The sequence below is a fragment of the Rattus norvegicus genome, chromosome 15 (genome assembly GCF_021556685.1).
Source record: "Rattus norvegicus strain SHRSP/BbbUtx chromosome 15, alternate assembly SHRSP_T2T, whole genome shotgun sequence".
NCBI lineage: Eukaryota > Metazoa > Chordata > Mammalia > Rodentia > Muridae > Rattus > Rattus norvegicus.
This window is the reverse complement of record NC_141548.1, coordinates 61,341,738-61,356,880: the sequence shown is the minus strand read 5'-3', so window position 1 is coordinate 61,356,880 and position 15,143 is coordinate 61,341,738. Positions and strand designations below refer to the sequence as shown.

At 43.6% G+C, this 15,143-nt stretch overlaps 1 long non-coding RNA gene across 1 annotated transcript; it reads right to left on the bottom strand.

Annotated features, from left to right (window-relative positions):
• Positions 1 to 12,088: 12,088 nt before the first annotated feature.
• LOC148001076 (uncharacterized) lies at positions 12,089 to 14,600 on the bottom strand. Its single transcript, XR_015638360.1, has 2 exons — positions 14,211 to 14,600; positions 12,089 to 14,024 (listed from the first exon to the last, which is right to left on the bottom strand). It is a non-coding gene; the product is annotated as an uncharacterized LOC148001076 (long non-coding RNA).
• Between the last annotated feature and the right edge of the window lie 543 nt (positions 14,601 to 15,143).

The window sequence follows — 15,143 nt, the reverse complement described above, 5'->3', positions numbered from 1 at the left end:
GCTGGCCTCAGCTACGGTCAGCTACAGATGTGAGTGAAAAATCTGTGGAATTCTAAGGGAGAAAAAAATTAACAAAAATCGATAGCTGTTATTTTGGAGCTGAGAGATACATAATAGCATTTATTAAAGACATCCATCCCTGATGAGGTAGATCAGTCAGTGATGAGACTAGAGCGTCCATGAACAAGAGCTGCTGGGGGCGGGGGCTGGTCTACACCTAGAGTAAGATGAAGGGGCCTATACCGACAGCTGTTATACCCAGGGTATAGACGGCACATAGAGGTGAATGATATAAAACAGTATGCTAGAGGGGTAAGGCAGGAGTGGGTGGGTAGGTGGGTTGGGAGTATGCTCTCAGATGCAAAGGGGATGAGGGATGGGATGGGGGATTTGCAGAGGGGACAATACCGAGAAGGGGAACAATATTTGAAATGTAAATAAATAAAATAACAAAAAAGCCCAATAACACCATTTATATCTTTTTATTAAACCATTTATTAAACTTTTTAGATTTATGTTTGTTTTGTGTGGGGGCATGCCTGTGGAAGTCGGAGGACAACTTGCAGGTTTGTCTGGTCTCTCCTCTCACCGTGTGGATCCTGAAGACTAAAGTCCAAGTTATCTGTCTTTACAGCAAGCACTAGTATCTTCTCAGGTGTGTGTGTGTGTGTGTGTGTGTGTGTGTGTGTGTGTGTGTGTGCGCGAGAGAGAGAGAGAGAGAGCACGCGTGTGTTTGTGTGTGTGTGTGCATTTAGTCAACACTGCCCATATTTGACACTCAAAGTCCCAAACTTAATGAAACTCCATTGTTTTGAAATTAAGTATTTTTCTCAACTTAGCACTTCAGAAAAAAATTTGTCCCCTAGTTAACATGCATCAGAGGGATGGGAAGATGGCTAGTCAATAAAATGCTTGCTACACAAACACAAAGACCTGAATTTGGATCCCCAGTATCCACGTTAAAAAGTTGGGGGTACAGTGATGTCTACTTGAAATCTTAGTGCCGGAGATGTAGAGACAGGAGGATCCCTAGTGCTTGCTACCAGCTAGCCTGGCCTCATCAGAGAGCACCAACTTCAGTGAGAAAGCCAGTATTCAAAAAAAATGAAGCGGAGAGTGTTTGCAGAACACAGTGATGTAGGTCTTTGTGGCCCTGCACATACAGGTGAACGACATATGCATATGCAGACACACACTTGCATTTGTTAGTCTACCAACCATTTTCTTCATCTCCCTTTTATAGGACTTTAAAGTTAAAACACTATGCTTAATATAGTGCCTAGGTTAAACAGTGGTTTTGAATATTCCAAATAACCATTCCCTGTATTTTCCCTATATCTCTACACAGAGAGATTAATAAAATGGTAGCACAAATGCTAATGGTGGCTACATTATATGGTGGGATGTAGACTCCCTGTCTTCTTTGCAGTTTTCCTCATAGCTTGATTTATTTATAAGTGGTATTGTTTTTATAAGCACAGTAGAGTTCAATTCTTTTTGAAAAATATAGAAAGTGTGACTGAAGCTTAATATTTGGCACCTCGAACTGTTAAAACACAACACGCACCACTTTGTATCCCTGTTGCACGCTGCCTACTGATTTCCAAGCTTAATGACTCTAGAGCAAGGGTCGTTGCCTGAAATGCAAACAAAACTGTATTTTGCTATTATAAATCTACAGGATGGGGCTGGTGAGACGGCTCAGCAAGTGAAGGCATTCTCAAACCCAGTTACCTGGATTCCATCTCTTATAGTCCTCACAGTAGAAGGAGAGATTCATACAAGTCGTCCTCTGATCACCACACACACAGACATCATTTATTCATGCCCAGGTACACACGCTAAATAAATAATGTGATTTTATAAAAAAAAAATGTAATCTTCAGGACATCCCTTCCAAGTCATCTGCCTGCCTGAAGTTTTTGCCCCAGGAACTGATTAATCTGTCCTCAGGAAGGTTGTATGTATTAGAGACCACTAGGTTTCCATCGTAGAGTGAGGTCTTTCCATAATGCTGAGGTGCAATGTATACACTTCCAATACTAAATATCTTCACATCACTTAGGTTGCTAACAGTTGTAGCAAGTGAGAAGCCATTTTGCTATACAGCTTCTCTGTGTGTTGGAAAACCTTTGAGACCCCGACATACCCCTATTGTTTCCAGAAAGTAATATGACAATTATTTTCTATTCAGTGTTTACCAAAGCCAAAGTTAAGTAGCCAGACCTTCAATATCGATCCCCAGATGACTATGTTTGTGACTCACAGCCATTATTAGTGCCCTGGAGACTAACACAAGGTTTACAAGCAAATCCTATCTGAAAGCAAAATAAGGAGAAGCCAAAGAGGCCAAAATGAGCTTCCTCAAGGAGGAATATTTCTAAAAGTATATGTTGAAACTAAAAGTCTTTAAGTCGAAAGCTAAAATCTTTGAAATCACAACATATACACAAAACTACTCTGGAAGCTAGTACCAACAACCAACAAAAACACAATTTAAGATAAAGTCAATTCTGAAGTTGGGATCAAGAAACTAAATCTATGAGTTATCTGGGGAAGAACCATCAACTGGGTAACTACCTTTATTGGACTGGACTGTAAGAAAGCCTGTGGGAGCATTTTCTTGGTTAATGATTGATGTGGAAGGGCTCAGACTACTGTGAGCAGCACCACCCCTGGGGATGTAGTTCAGGGAACTATGAAACAGGTAGCTGAATGTGAGTCTGGGAACAAGCCGGTAAGGAGTATCCCTTAGTGATCTCTGCTTCAGTTCCTGCCTCTACTTTCCTGCCTTGAGTTCCTGTATTAAATCCCTTAATGACAAACTGTCATTTTGAAGCCAAGCAAACCCTTTCCTCCCTCGGTTGTTTTTGGCCATCATTTTATCACAGCAACAGATAGCAAACTAGAATATGTGGTGCTCTTCCTCCATCTTTCTTCTTCACTATCATCAGTCAGTCAGCTTGTCACCAAGTCTCCTGTTCTCATGGTCACAAGATGGCTGCCACATGTGCAGTCATGCGACAGAATAATAGGGCTTCTTTTGTACAGATCCTCAATATATGTACCTCTCCTTACTGCCTTTAGCCAGAATTTTAGCATGATGGCATTCACCAAACAAGTCACTGGTCAGAGAAACAAGATAAAAGGAACCCTAGTACTTGTAAAAGAGGACCACTCTCACAAAATCACCAGTTATGAAGATACCAAACAGTGACTGTTATAAATGCCCCCTTCCCCCTAGTTATCTCTCTTCCACTTCACACCCCATGTCCTAACCACATCTGTGGCTCTTTAGATATCCAACCAGATCATTCCTCATCTCTGCTTTCTCAATATACTATCACGTCTGCCAGAAATGTTCTTCCCTCCAGCTGTCAAACACCTACCCAAGCTCCCATCTTCCACTGCAACAACGCTGCATCCCCGAAGGCTTTCTTGGCCTCATATTGTTAGGGTTGCGTGAGCGCCCCCTCTCTATGCCTGCCATTTTGGTTACAGCATCCCTCCCGCTGACAGATGCCCCTTTGTCCTTTCACGTTTCCCGTTAGACTAAGAGGCTCAGTGAGCAAGACTGGGTCTTATTCATCTTTGTATCTCCAACTTCCTAATGCACTGCCATGCATTTATAGGAACTCTGTGAAAGCAGCTTGATCAATTGACTGAGGCTGAATGAGCTGGACTGAATCTGGCCATAGGTAATATTTCCAACAGCTTCTATAATGTAGCTGTCTGCTGTAAGGGGATCTTTAAAAGAATAAGCATTGGAAGACCCAGCAGGAATTATGCCCTAAGCTGCCCTCCATAGATGATTCTAGGGGTGGGTGGAATCAGAAGCATCATAGAACTCACCTGGAGGACTGCTCATGTCCCTGCTAGGATCGTTCAGGCTTTACATCGAAAATCTTGCCTCCTAGGAAACTCAGCAGTAGCAAGAAAAATAGGACAAATGTCATTGAACCCTCAGGGTCCTGTCGTGGCTTATTTCCTCACTGCCATCACAACTGGACCTCCTTTAAGAAGAGGGTCAGTCCCCACCATGTGCTTAATGTCTGTGGAAATGAGAAAGGATGCTGGTTATCCCTCACGGGGGTGGGGGGGATCAAGATTTCTCACCTGGGGTTAAAGGGTTAGAAACTGTGGATAGAAGAGAGCAAATTAGAGACCCTAAATGGTTGTCCAGGAAAGAGAATTACAAAACATTTCTTGTTTCTAAGGCAACAACCGCTCAGATTTATGCCAGAGCTCGGGAACCATTTGCCCCCAGAGCAGATGATTATATGGTCATTCATCTCCAGAGAAGCCCTTAAAACCCCCTCTTTCTCAGAAAACCTATTTGGAAAAAAACAAAAACAAAATAAAATAAAAACCACAGTGTTTAAGATGGAGGGTTACTCCGAACATTCCTGGCTCCCCAGAGAAATGCTCGTGGAGACTGCAATGCCATCCTAGCATTTGGCTAGTCTCCCGTGTGGCTTCAGTTCAGTGGCTTCTCAGCAGTCACATGAACTATTGTTTTGAGAAGAAATTCTAAGGAAAAATCCAAAATGGTCATCTCCTCAGGGTGCTTCTCATGAGGTAGTGGGACAATACCACCGAACAACACTGTGCAATTAGTTTTTCTGGTGAACATAAGGTAAGTCTGTAAAAATAAAGCCATACTCCATAGACAGCAAGCATCCTGGTCACTTCTGATGAACAGGGCCCAATAATCCCCTCTGTGGGAGTCCTTACAGTTTAACAGAGGGCCCAGCTCAGCCCGTGGTGAGAATGGACTCTCCTCCTGGTGCCTGCTGAGAAACCAGCATCTAGCCACTGGCCTCAGCTGTGACTTCATGCAATAATGCTCTAACCTGAAATTCGCAGATTCCTGTTGCTGGTTACGCTCATTTCTAGGGAATGTACCTATTCCCACTGTAGTTAAATCCCTCAGATTGTAAATATTTGAAAGCTAAGAGATTACGTCCTACTTTTCTTTGAGTCACACTGCCTTTGTTTAAATCCCAGCTCTGTCACTTACAGCTTGTATAACCTTGGTAGGTTGCTTGAATTCACAGTGCTCCCACAAGATAAACAGAGATAATAACGGTGCCAACCTTATCACATTGTCTCAAGGATTAAATGAATAATAACTGCCAAGAGCTTAGACCATCTTCTGATACCTCGTAAGTATCATAAAACGTTTAGCTATTGTCATTCTTTACATTTCTTGTGTCCAACAGGATCTTTTTGCATATATCAAACACTGAAAAATAAAATAAGATTTCCTAGTGGCCCAAGGCATAAATGTTCATCAGTTTCCTCCCATTTCTGATGGGCTGTTTCTGTTTTACGGGCTAACTGGAGACAAGTCTCCTCTCTCTTTCGATGGCTAGATACATGGCCATAATCTTCAAAGACGTTTAGGAAAAAAAAGAAAAAGAAAGACAAATGAGACTAGCTCTGATCTTGCCTGAAGCACTAATCCTAGTGGGTACATTAAATGCTAGCACTTTGAAAGTTCAGAAGAGAAGCAAACAGACCTAAATGGGCACCTAGAAAAGTCACACTAAGGAATTGCCATCTGAACTGAACCTTAAATTCTAGGGAACAAAGAAAATGAAGAACACTTCTAAAAGACGAAGCTGAGAAGCCAAAAAGAATGTTCCAGAAGTCCTGAGCAATCCCCATGGGAGTGGGCCATAAGAGAAATCTTGGTTCGCTCCCTTCCTGCTCATTTAGAGTTCCAAAGTTAGCAGGATGGCTCAGATTGATCACAAGGTCATGTCAAGAAAGAACTGGCTTTTCCTTTCCAGTTCCTACAGTATCCTGTGGATTCACAACCCACACTATCAGTTGAGTAGCTTTTAAGAACACTAGAGTTTGCCTAATTTTTGGTAGAATGCATACACTTTCCAGGGGCAGCACTATGCCTCCATTCTTAAGCAGAACCTTAGTGGGAATCTGAAGAAGGTTAAAAATCCATTGGTGTGTTATTAACAAGGCCCAGCCAGCCACAATGCTGGTGAGATAGCACAGTGGTTACACACAGGCAGATGGAAATGGGGCTTATAGATCCCAGGGCTCATAGACCAAAGTTTTGTTATGTTCTTTAACAAAGCCAAACCAGACTTGATTAATAAGGCCATTCACAGAATAGCTGTCCTTATAGAAGTTTGTTTCCCTGAATCCACTTTCTATAACCTATGATTAAAATGTTCTTTCTTGACCTGTCAATCAGCTCCCAGTCATTTGGGCCCACCACTATGACATTATTAATGTGATCATAGAAATATTAATAATGTGATGGTCTACATGGCCTCTCACTTAGCAAAATAAAGAGGAAATCTTACAGATTAAAAAAAAATATATATCCCTCCAAAGCCAGCATGAATTTCTAAGGAGAAATAATACTGTTTCTTTAAAAATTAAATGACATAAAGGCAGGCCTATCATTCCAGATGCTTCAGAGGCAAAAAGATATGAGATCAACTCTAGTCTGAGAAAGTTAATGAGAGATACTATGTCAAAATAAGAGATAAGAAGGGACTAGGCTATAGGTCAGTACTAGAGTGCTTATCTGACACATAGGACCCAGGCCGCCCCCCACCCCACCCCTGCCATAGAACAGATTGATTGATTGGAACTAAATGGCAATAGAGAACTATTACTTTAAAGTATTTTTGAAGCAAAGAACACTTCGAATAGGATTTAATTGAATTCTAATAGGAAAAAAATAATTTTTTTAGACAGTCAAGAACATTTGAACTTGAAATAAGTACTAGATAACCTCAAAGAATTCCTGCTAATTTTGCTTCATATCAATGATACCATGGTTATGGGGATATTGTCTTTTTAGAATTTCCTATTGAAGCAGTCACAGGATCACTCAGATTTACTTTAGAAGACAATGGCAGCAGAAGAAGAAAGGAACGAATGTACCAAGGTGGGAACTGAAACAAAATTGGCAAATGTTGGGATTCTGTGGTAGTTTTATGGGTTCATTTAGACTGTTCTCTCTGAAGTTGTATGTTACCATCCCGAGCCCATTTATGTTGACCAACTAAAGGGTGTGTTCCAGTAACCATTGTAACCATGCATGTGTATAAGGAATGCCTTCCATTTACAGGGAGCAGCAACCCAAGGGGGAAAAAAAACAACAGAGTGCTGACCACCTAGTCAGTGTCTATCATCCCACTATAAAAACCCAAGCGAGTGCAGTCTTAGCCCAGCATTTGCTAGGTAGAGTCTGTCTGTGATCGATACGCTTCTACGACCACTGAGATGATCAATGATGTCAGTTGCTTAGCAGACACCTCCACTGGCTCACTGAGGAAAACTGTAAGAGTCTAGACAAGGAAAACATGATCCAAGACCGCCCTTTCTCGTGACAAGGCTCATATGTCTTCTTTCTCCTCTCCTCCAAAACTCTTGAAACAACAGTAGAAATAGGAGTGTTCTTAGCTCAGTCTTTCAACTCTCCCCTTGAGAAATGAGACCTTGATTGTGAAGGATTTAACACTCTAGTTCAAGTAAACAGACACCCATAGGGTTGGGGAAATAGCTTCATTTGTATGGTGTTTGTCTTACAAATGATCTGAGTTCAATTCATATCTACAAAATTCCAGGCATTGGGGGCACTCACTTGTAATACTAGCGCAGGGTAGGCAGAATCAGGTAGGTACTTCATGGGGATCACCATCCAGTAAGGTCCAAACCAATGAGAAACCCTGTCTGAGGAAAGCATAATGGATCACTCCTGTCCTACTTACTTTTCTATTACTATGACAAACCACCATGACCAAGGCAACTTAGAAAGGAAAGTGTTGTGGTCTTACGGTGTCAGAGAGTGAGTCCATGCCCATCATTATGAGAGCATGGCAGAAGGCAGGCAGCATGGTACTGAATCAGAAGCTGAGAGCTTACATCTTGAGACACAACCACCAGACAAAGAGAGTTGATTGGGAAGGATACAAGGATACAGGCTTTTGAAGCATCAAAACTCACTCCCAGTGATAAATTTCCTCCAACAAGGACACACTTCCTAATTCTTCCCAAATAGTTCCACCAACTGGGGACCTCTGGGTGAGGCATTCTTATTCAAACTGCCATAGTTCCTGAGGAAAGAGGACCAAGGTTAACCTCTGGCGAACAAGCACGCAGACGCGCACATGTGCACACACACACACACACACACACACACACACACACACACACACACACACACACGACTCCTGTAGGATTTAAAAAGGGAGTAAATAGTCTCCAGGTCTAATTGGTATTTCTCAGAAGTGGGATTATTATATAAATTCTTCATTTCCAGGCTTCGTAAATTTTTTTATTCACACGAATCACTTTGGAAAAAAAGCATTTAAATTTTTAAAAAATACTCAGAGGGGAGCTAAAATTCCAAACACTCCACCTGCGTTTCCACCAATTCTGTGTCCTCTGTGAACGTGTAAAGCTGCTGGCGAGTATTACTCAGAGAGAGCAAGGCCCACAGGACTGGAGCCAACCTGCAGAAGGGCTGTCACTCTGATGCTTAGGGCAAAAGAACAACATCCCAGGAGCAGGAAAACGATCAGTCTCGGATCTGCTCAACTGCCATCTCCCTCCTGCGATTCCTCAGCCTGTGAATTATTCTGGTGCTTGTATATTTATTTGTTAAACACACAACAGAGGAGTTATTCTCCAAGTCTCTATCAGCTGAAGTATTAACAGCTTCCAGCTGAGAAAATATCTTTTCACTTTGCTTAAGCCTAATCATTATTTTCTCCCTCCTACATGAGTTTCAGTATCATATAAAAGATCCCAATACAAAAGGCCATGTGGATGATTCTTTGTGAAGTTGCTGGTAGACTTACAGTGTATAATTTGGGTATAAATCTATTTAAAGATGTCAGTAGTTTGAATTTTCTTTCGAGAAGGAAAATCATTGCCCCCTCATTCTTTGAGAGCTGAAATATAAATACACCCAAATGAAGAAGCAGGAAAGAATAAGAGAAGGCTTCTTTTTAGAATTTTCATTTTATTTCTTGAAACCGTCTTTTCAAAATGAAAATTATAGACACGGAGAACTGAGTATTCAAAACCTGTAACTGTCTAAGCAGTTGAGTTGCCTGGCCTCCCATTAGGGATATTCAGAGCAACACCTCCTCCCAATTCAGGATTTATCTAAGAAATGAGCCAAAATGCACAGAACAACCAATCACGGAGTGCCCACCCCTGGGGATACAGCACAGCTTCTGCATCTTAGACTCAAGGAACATGGTAGGAGAGAGGGCAAAATGACTGTAAGTCAGATGACCAGGTAGTCTGCAGTGAGGTGGCGGTGTCTTCTAGCCATGAACAAGTACAACAGCAATAGACACGTTAGTGTGGAAAGGATATGTCTTCGTCAATGTCCTATTGGTGGGTAGAGAGACACCATTACCATGGCAACTTTTGTAAAAGAAATCATTTAATTGGGGCTAGCTCATAGTTTAGAGGCTTAGTATATTATCAGCATGGAGAGAAACATGGCGGGAGTCATGGTGGCACACAGGCAAACATGTTGCCGGGGAAGGAGCCTACAGCCCTATATCCTGACCCAAAGGCAGCAGGAAGAGACACACTGGGCCCACCCCGAGGGACCTACTTCCTCCAATAAGACCATACATCCTAATAGTGTCAAACCCTATGGGGGCCTATCGGGACCTATGAGGGACATTGTCATCCATAGACATTTGACATTCCACATGGCCACATCAATAGACAATTGTAGGTAGCTAAATGATGCTGAGGGAGAGTGAAAAGGTTCCCCAGGGATGCACTACATGACTGGTTGTTCAATACCAAGTGGTTAGCCCCCAGAATCATATACATATAAGCAACACTAAGGGAGGTGTGTGTGTGTGTGTGTGTGTCTGTGTGTGTCTGTGTGTCTGTGTGTGCAAAACAACAATTAAAGGAAAAGAGGCTATGAATTTGAGAAGGGAACAAAAAGTGGGCAACATGGGATGGACTGGAGAGAGGAAAAGAACAAGGGAAAGTAACATTTCAAATTAGATTTAAAAATAACGTTTTTAAGTAAAATAAAATATTAAAAAATTAAGAGATAAATAAGCAGATCCACCCAGTGTTGGTTTTCTTCTGCCAGTTTCCCACACTCACAAGTCTGTACTAGCAAGCTGACTGGGTTAGAACTTCTCAGTAATGAAGTTAAGTTAGAAATATATTTCCTTCCTAAACCAATATACTTTGCTCCAAGGTACAGTGAAGCCCAGACCAACCATCCTGCAAATGCCTCCCTTTGTCTTCCACAAGGTTAAAAGGAAAAGTGTTCCATGTACCCACCAAAAGCAATAGTTAATGGGTAAAGCACAGCTTCCCTCCAGCCCTGCCCCCACTTCTTCATTCTCCTTTTCTACCCTGGTGGCTTTCCTTTCTACCCTTCTTGCTCATGTCTAGTTCATCCCTTATTTTAAAATGTAAAAAAAGAAAAAATGTTTCCCAGAATGTAATATCACTTTATTTCCCTGGAAATTAATAATATCCCAAATGTTTTTACTGCCCAACCCCCTTTCCTATTCCCTGTTTATGGAACTACATCCTTTATAACATGTGCAGTTATACACTAAAAAGGAAAGTCTAGCCATACGGCACATACCTTTAATCCAAGCACTCAGGAGAGAAACGCAGGTAAATCTCTATGAACTTCATAGTTGTTCCAGGACAAGCAGAGCTACACAAAGGGGCCAACATAATGAGGTCTTAAGAGGATGAGGAGGGGCAAGAGAAGGAGTAGGAGAAAGAGGAGAAGGTGAAGGAGAAAGAAAGGAGGAGATGTCTTGAATTGTAGAATTTTATGAATCAGTTATACCAAAAGAAGATTCTAGGGCCAAGAGGGACTCCGTGCTCCTGACTATAGTAAACCAGTGACTGTGTAAGGTCAGTACCTATAGGACAGACAAAAAGCCATCCAAGTCTCTGGTGTGGATTCAATTTCCTTTCCTGTAAAGTGGTAGTAGTAATAATAATAGGGGTCTCAGAGTTGCCATGAGAATTAAATGAGAGAATGAATGGGAGGCCTCTGGCACATAGTAAATAATCAATACATGTTAGCTTGTTAGCTCTCTTCCTTGCCTTCCCTTCATTTATTCACCCATTCAATTAATATTCAATGAGCCAGCTTCTTCCCAGATTTGAATCACTTCCCAGGGTGATGAGTTAGTGCTTCGGGACATGCCTGCTCTCCTCCAGGCTAGTAGGATACAATTTAGTGCCCCTTAGCAGGGTGCACTAATTGGTCCCTTAGTGACCTGAAAGAGTTAATGCATTACTGCAGGGTTTAATCTACCACTTCCTGACAAAATGAGTTTTAGCATTTTTATGCATAAGTTCCCTACACAAGATCTCAATCCCCTACTACCCACCACACACACACACACACACACACACACACACACACACACACACACACACAACTCTCCACATAAACCAACTCTTTAAGAGCAGTAATATAGGCTCAATCATATCATTATGCAGCCCACTTACAGTTTATTTCTTTACGAACACAAAAGCAGGATTTCCCATGTCCCTTTCCTCAAACACAGTTTTCAGGAAATATTATTTGCATGCTGTCTCAGTCAGGGTTTCTATTCCTGCAAAAAACATCACGACCAAGAAGCAGGTTGGGGAGGAAAGGATTTATTCAGCTTACACTTCCACATTGCTGTTCATCAGGAATGTGGAAATCAGGATCTGGAACTCACACAGGTCAGGAAGCAGGAGCTGATGCAGAGGCCACAGAAGGATGTTACTTACTGACTGCCCCCGCCTCCCCCCTGGCTTGTTCAGCTTGCTTTTTTATAGAAACCAGGACTACTAGCCCAGGGATGGTACCACCCACAATGGGCTAGGCCCTCACCCCTTGATCACTAATAGAGAAAATGCCTTACAGCTGAATCTCATGGCAGCATTTCCTTAAGGGAGGCTCCTTTCTCTGTGATAACTCCAGCTTTATCAAGTTGACACACAAAATAGCCAGTATGTGAAAAGCTCTCAGGGAGAACTTTCCCTCGGGATGGAGACCCTCCAACTCCAAAGACCAGACTGAGACACCACAGGATGCAATCAGCAAGAGGATTTGGTTTATTGTCGGGATACACAGGCACAGGCACCTGCGGGCGCTTCAGTCACTCGGGGGACTGGCGCGCCCCACGGAACCAAGGATGGGCTTTTATAGGATTTTGGGGAGCAGAAGCAAGCATACAGAAGCAGATGCATGGTTACAGGGATATAATTGGTGGATTCTAATATGGCAAGGGTTTAGCCCGGGGGCAAGTTTCCTAGCTACCTTCCAGAAACATAACGGCTGACTCGGCCCCCCAAGGGTTCAGCCCGGGGGCAAGTTTCTTAGCTACCTTCTTGGAACATAACGACTGACTCGGCCCCCCACCAGGGTGTGGGACCTCTCCCGGGGCTTTTTTTTCATTGTCAGGTGCTCAACCGAAGTCGTCCTGTTGCCAGGCCTTCAACCAAACACATCCTGCTTGGCAGCCGCTGTGTACTCAGTGTTCTAACCTTTCCCTGAACCAGTCATCTTAAGTACAGCCTTGCAAAATGGCGTTACTGTTGCTAAGCTGGGGTCTTTCATTCCCCCATTTTTTTGCTAACTTTGAGTGAAATCTTTCACTCGACTTGGTCAAGAAATTTCTGTCTGGTGGGGGCTTATTCCCCCACTGACTCTAGGCCACAAAAGGGCTAGGAGGAGCCACGTAGGAGTTTTAACTTTAAGGGGTTTGGAGTGCGCTGAACTCTCCATGTCTGGGGTGTAGTGTTGTGATTAGTCAATTCCTCAGACCGGACTGTCTTGACGTGTGGTGTGTGGATCTAAGCCGAGACTCTGTCTACCTTTAGGGCGGTCGGGGTAGTCAGGAGGACGGTGTAGGGTCCTTTTTACCGTGGCTCGAGATTCTTGGTCTGGTGTCTGTGCACCCACACGGTGTCTCTAATCTGGAACGGGTGTGGCACCACCGGATGCTCAAGCTTGTCCTGGTAAGCAGCGGCCAAAGGTCTCCAGACGTCTCTCTGCACAATCTGTAGGGCCTGTAAATGGGCCCTCAGAGAAGGGCTGTCAGCAAAATCAGCAATGTTTGAATCAAAGAAATGGACAAATGGGGGTGGTGTTCCATATATTATTTCAAAAGGAGTTAGACCATGGGGGCCCGGGGTATTCCGGGCCCGATATAGAACTAGGGGAAGGAGGGCCACCCAATCCTTTGAGCCAGTTGTAAGCGTAAGTTTGGATAAAGTCTCCTTAATTGTTCTATTCATGCGTTCTACCTGACCTGAACTCTGGGGTCTATAGGCACAATGTAATTTCTAATCAATCCCCAGCAATTTGGCCACCAACTGACTTACTTGGGAGACGAAAGCGGGCCCATTGTCCGACCCCAACGCTTGAGGCATGTCATACCTGGGAAAGATTTTCTCGAGGAGCTTCTTGGTGACCATTTTTGTAGTCTCGTGCTTTGTGGGGAAGGCTTCGACCCATCTTGAGAAGGTGTCTACAAACACTAGGAGATACTTGTATCCATATATACCTGGTTTAATTTCAGTAAAATCAATTTCCCAATGGATGTCGGGACGGTGTCCCCTAGGACGAACTCCTTGTCCAATCCTGGTCCTTCCCGGGTTAACCTGAGCGCACGCTTTGTAACTCTCAGTCACCTTTTGTATCGCTTTGTCCCAATTCAAAAAAAAACACAGATTTATCTCTTCTCGATCTAGTAAGGTTTTTATCTTCTTATGTAAAAAGGAGATCAATTTAAAAGTCCTTTGTAGACCCACTGTTTTAGTTGAGGGTGGTAGATGGCCCCCATTTTTTTCTAGGAGCTCTATGTCCTCATGGGCATAAACCCAACTAGTTTGTCCCACTGGTGGGGGCGTGGGTTGGTCTGGGCTATTTAAGGGCAAGATTTGTTTGCTCATGGCCGCTTCTCTCGCCGTGGCATCGGCCAGCCGGTTTCCTCGTGCCTCTGGGTTGTGCCCTTTCTGGTGTCCTGGACAATACATAATACTCAGTCTTTTGGGCAAGAATAGAGCTTCTAAGAGGGCCAGAATTTTAGCCTTTTTTTTAATATCTTTACCCTCAGATGTGAGCAGCCCCCGCCTCCGGTAGATCTCCCCGTGGATGTGTACCGTGGCAAAGGCATAACGGCTGTCTGTATATATATTTAGCCTCTTACCTTTTGTCATCTTGAGCGCCTGAGTCAAGGCGATGAGTTCAGCCCGTTGTGCGGAGGTACCAGCAGGCAGGGCTTTCACTCAAATCACTTTGTCCTCCGTAGTGACCGCAGCTCCAGCCTTTCACTCTCCCTCTGCCAAGAAGCTGTTGTCATCCGTGTACCATGTGTGGTCAGCATTCTGAAGAGGCTGGTCCGATAGGTCCGGCCTGGTTCCATGTACTTCTGCGAGGATTTGTAGGCAGTCATGCTGTTTTGCCTCCTCTGGTAGAGGAAGCAAGGTGGCAGGATTGAGGGCGACTACGGGCCCAAACTGAACCCGTTCTGTATCCAGTAACAAGGCTTGGTGCGAGAATTAGAGAGCCAGCGGTCTGGGGGCTGCTTTACCAAGGCCTCCACTGCGTGGGGTGTTAGGATGGTGAGTGGCTGTCCCAAAGTCAATTTTCCAGTGTCCTTGATCAGGACAGCAATAGCAGCCACCATCCTTAGGCACGGTGGCCAGCCGGAGGCCACAGGGTCCAATTTCTTAGACAGGTAGGCCACAGGGCGTTTTCAGGGTCCCAACCTTTGTGTTAGGACCCCTTTAGCATACCCCTGTTTCTCATCGATGAACAGTTCAAAAGGTTTGCAGGAGTATGAGGGTGGGATGTTGAACCCTAAAGTCAGGAGCAAATTGTAAGGGTTTGGAACAGTCAGATGAATATCTTCTATCCTCTTGTTGACCTTTCTCAAGTCTTGTACTGGCCTATAATCTCCAGTGCCAGGTTTCTTACAGGCAGAAGAGGCGTATTTTAAGGCGACCGGCAGGGGATTAGGATGCCTTGATCTAGAAGCCTCGTAATGTGAGGCCTTATACCTTGATAAGCTTCATGTGACAGGGGGTATTGTTTTATGGAGACTGGAGTTGTAATTAAGGGGGGCTGTTGGAGCGCCAAC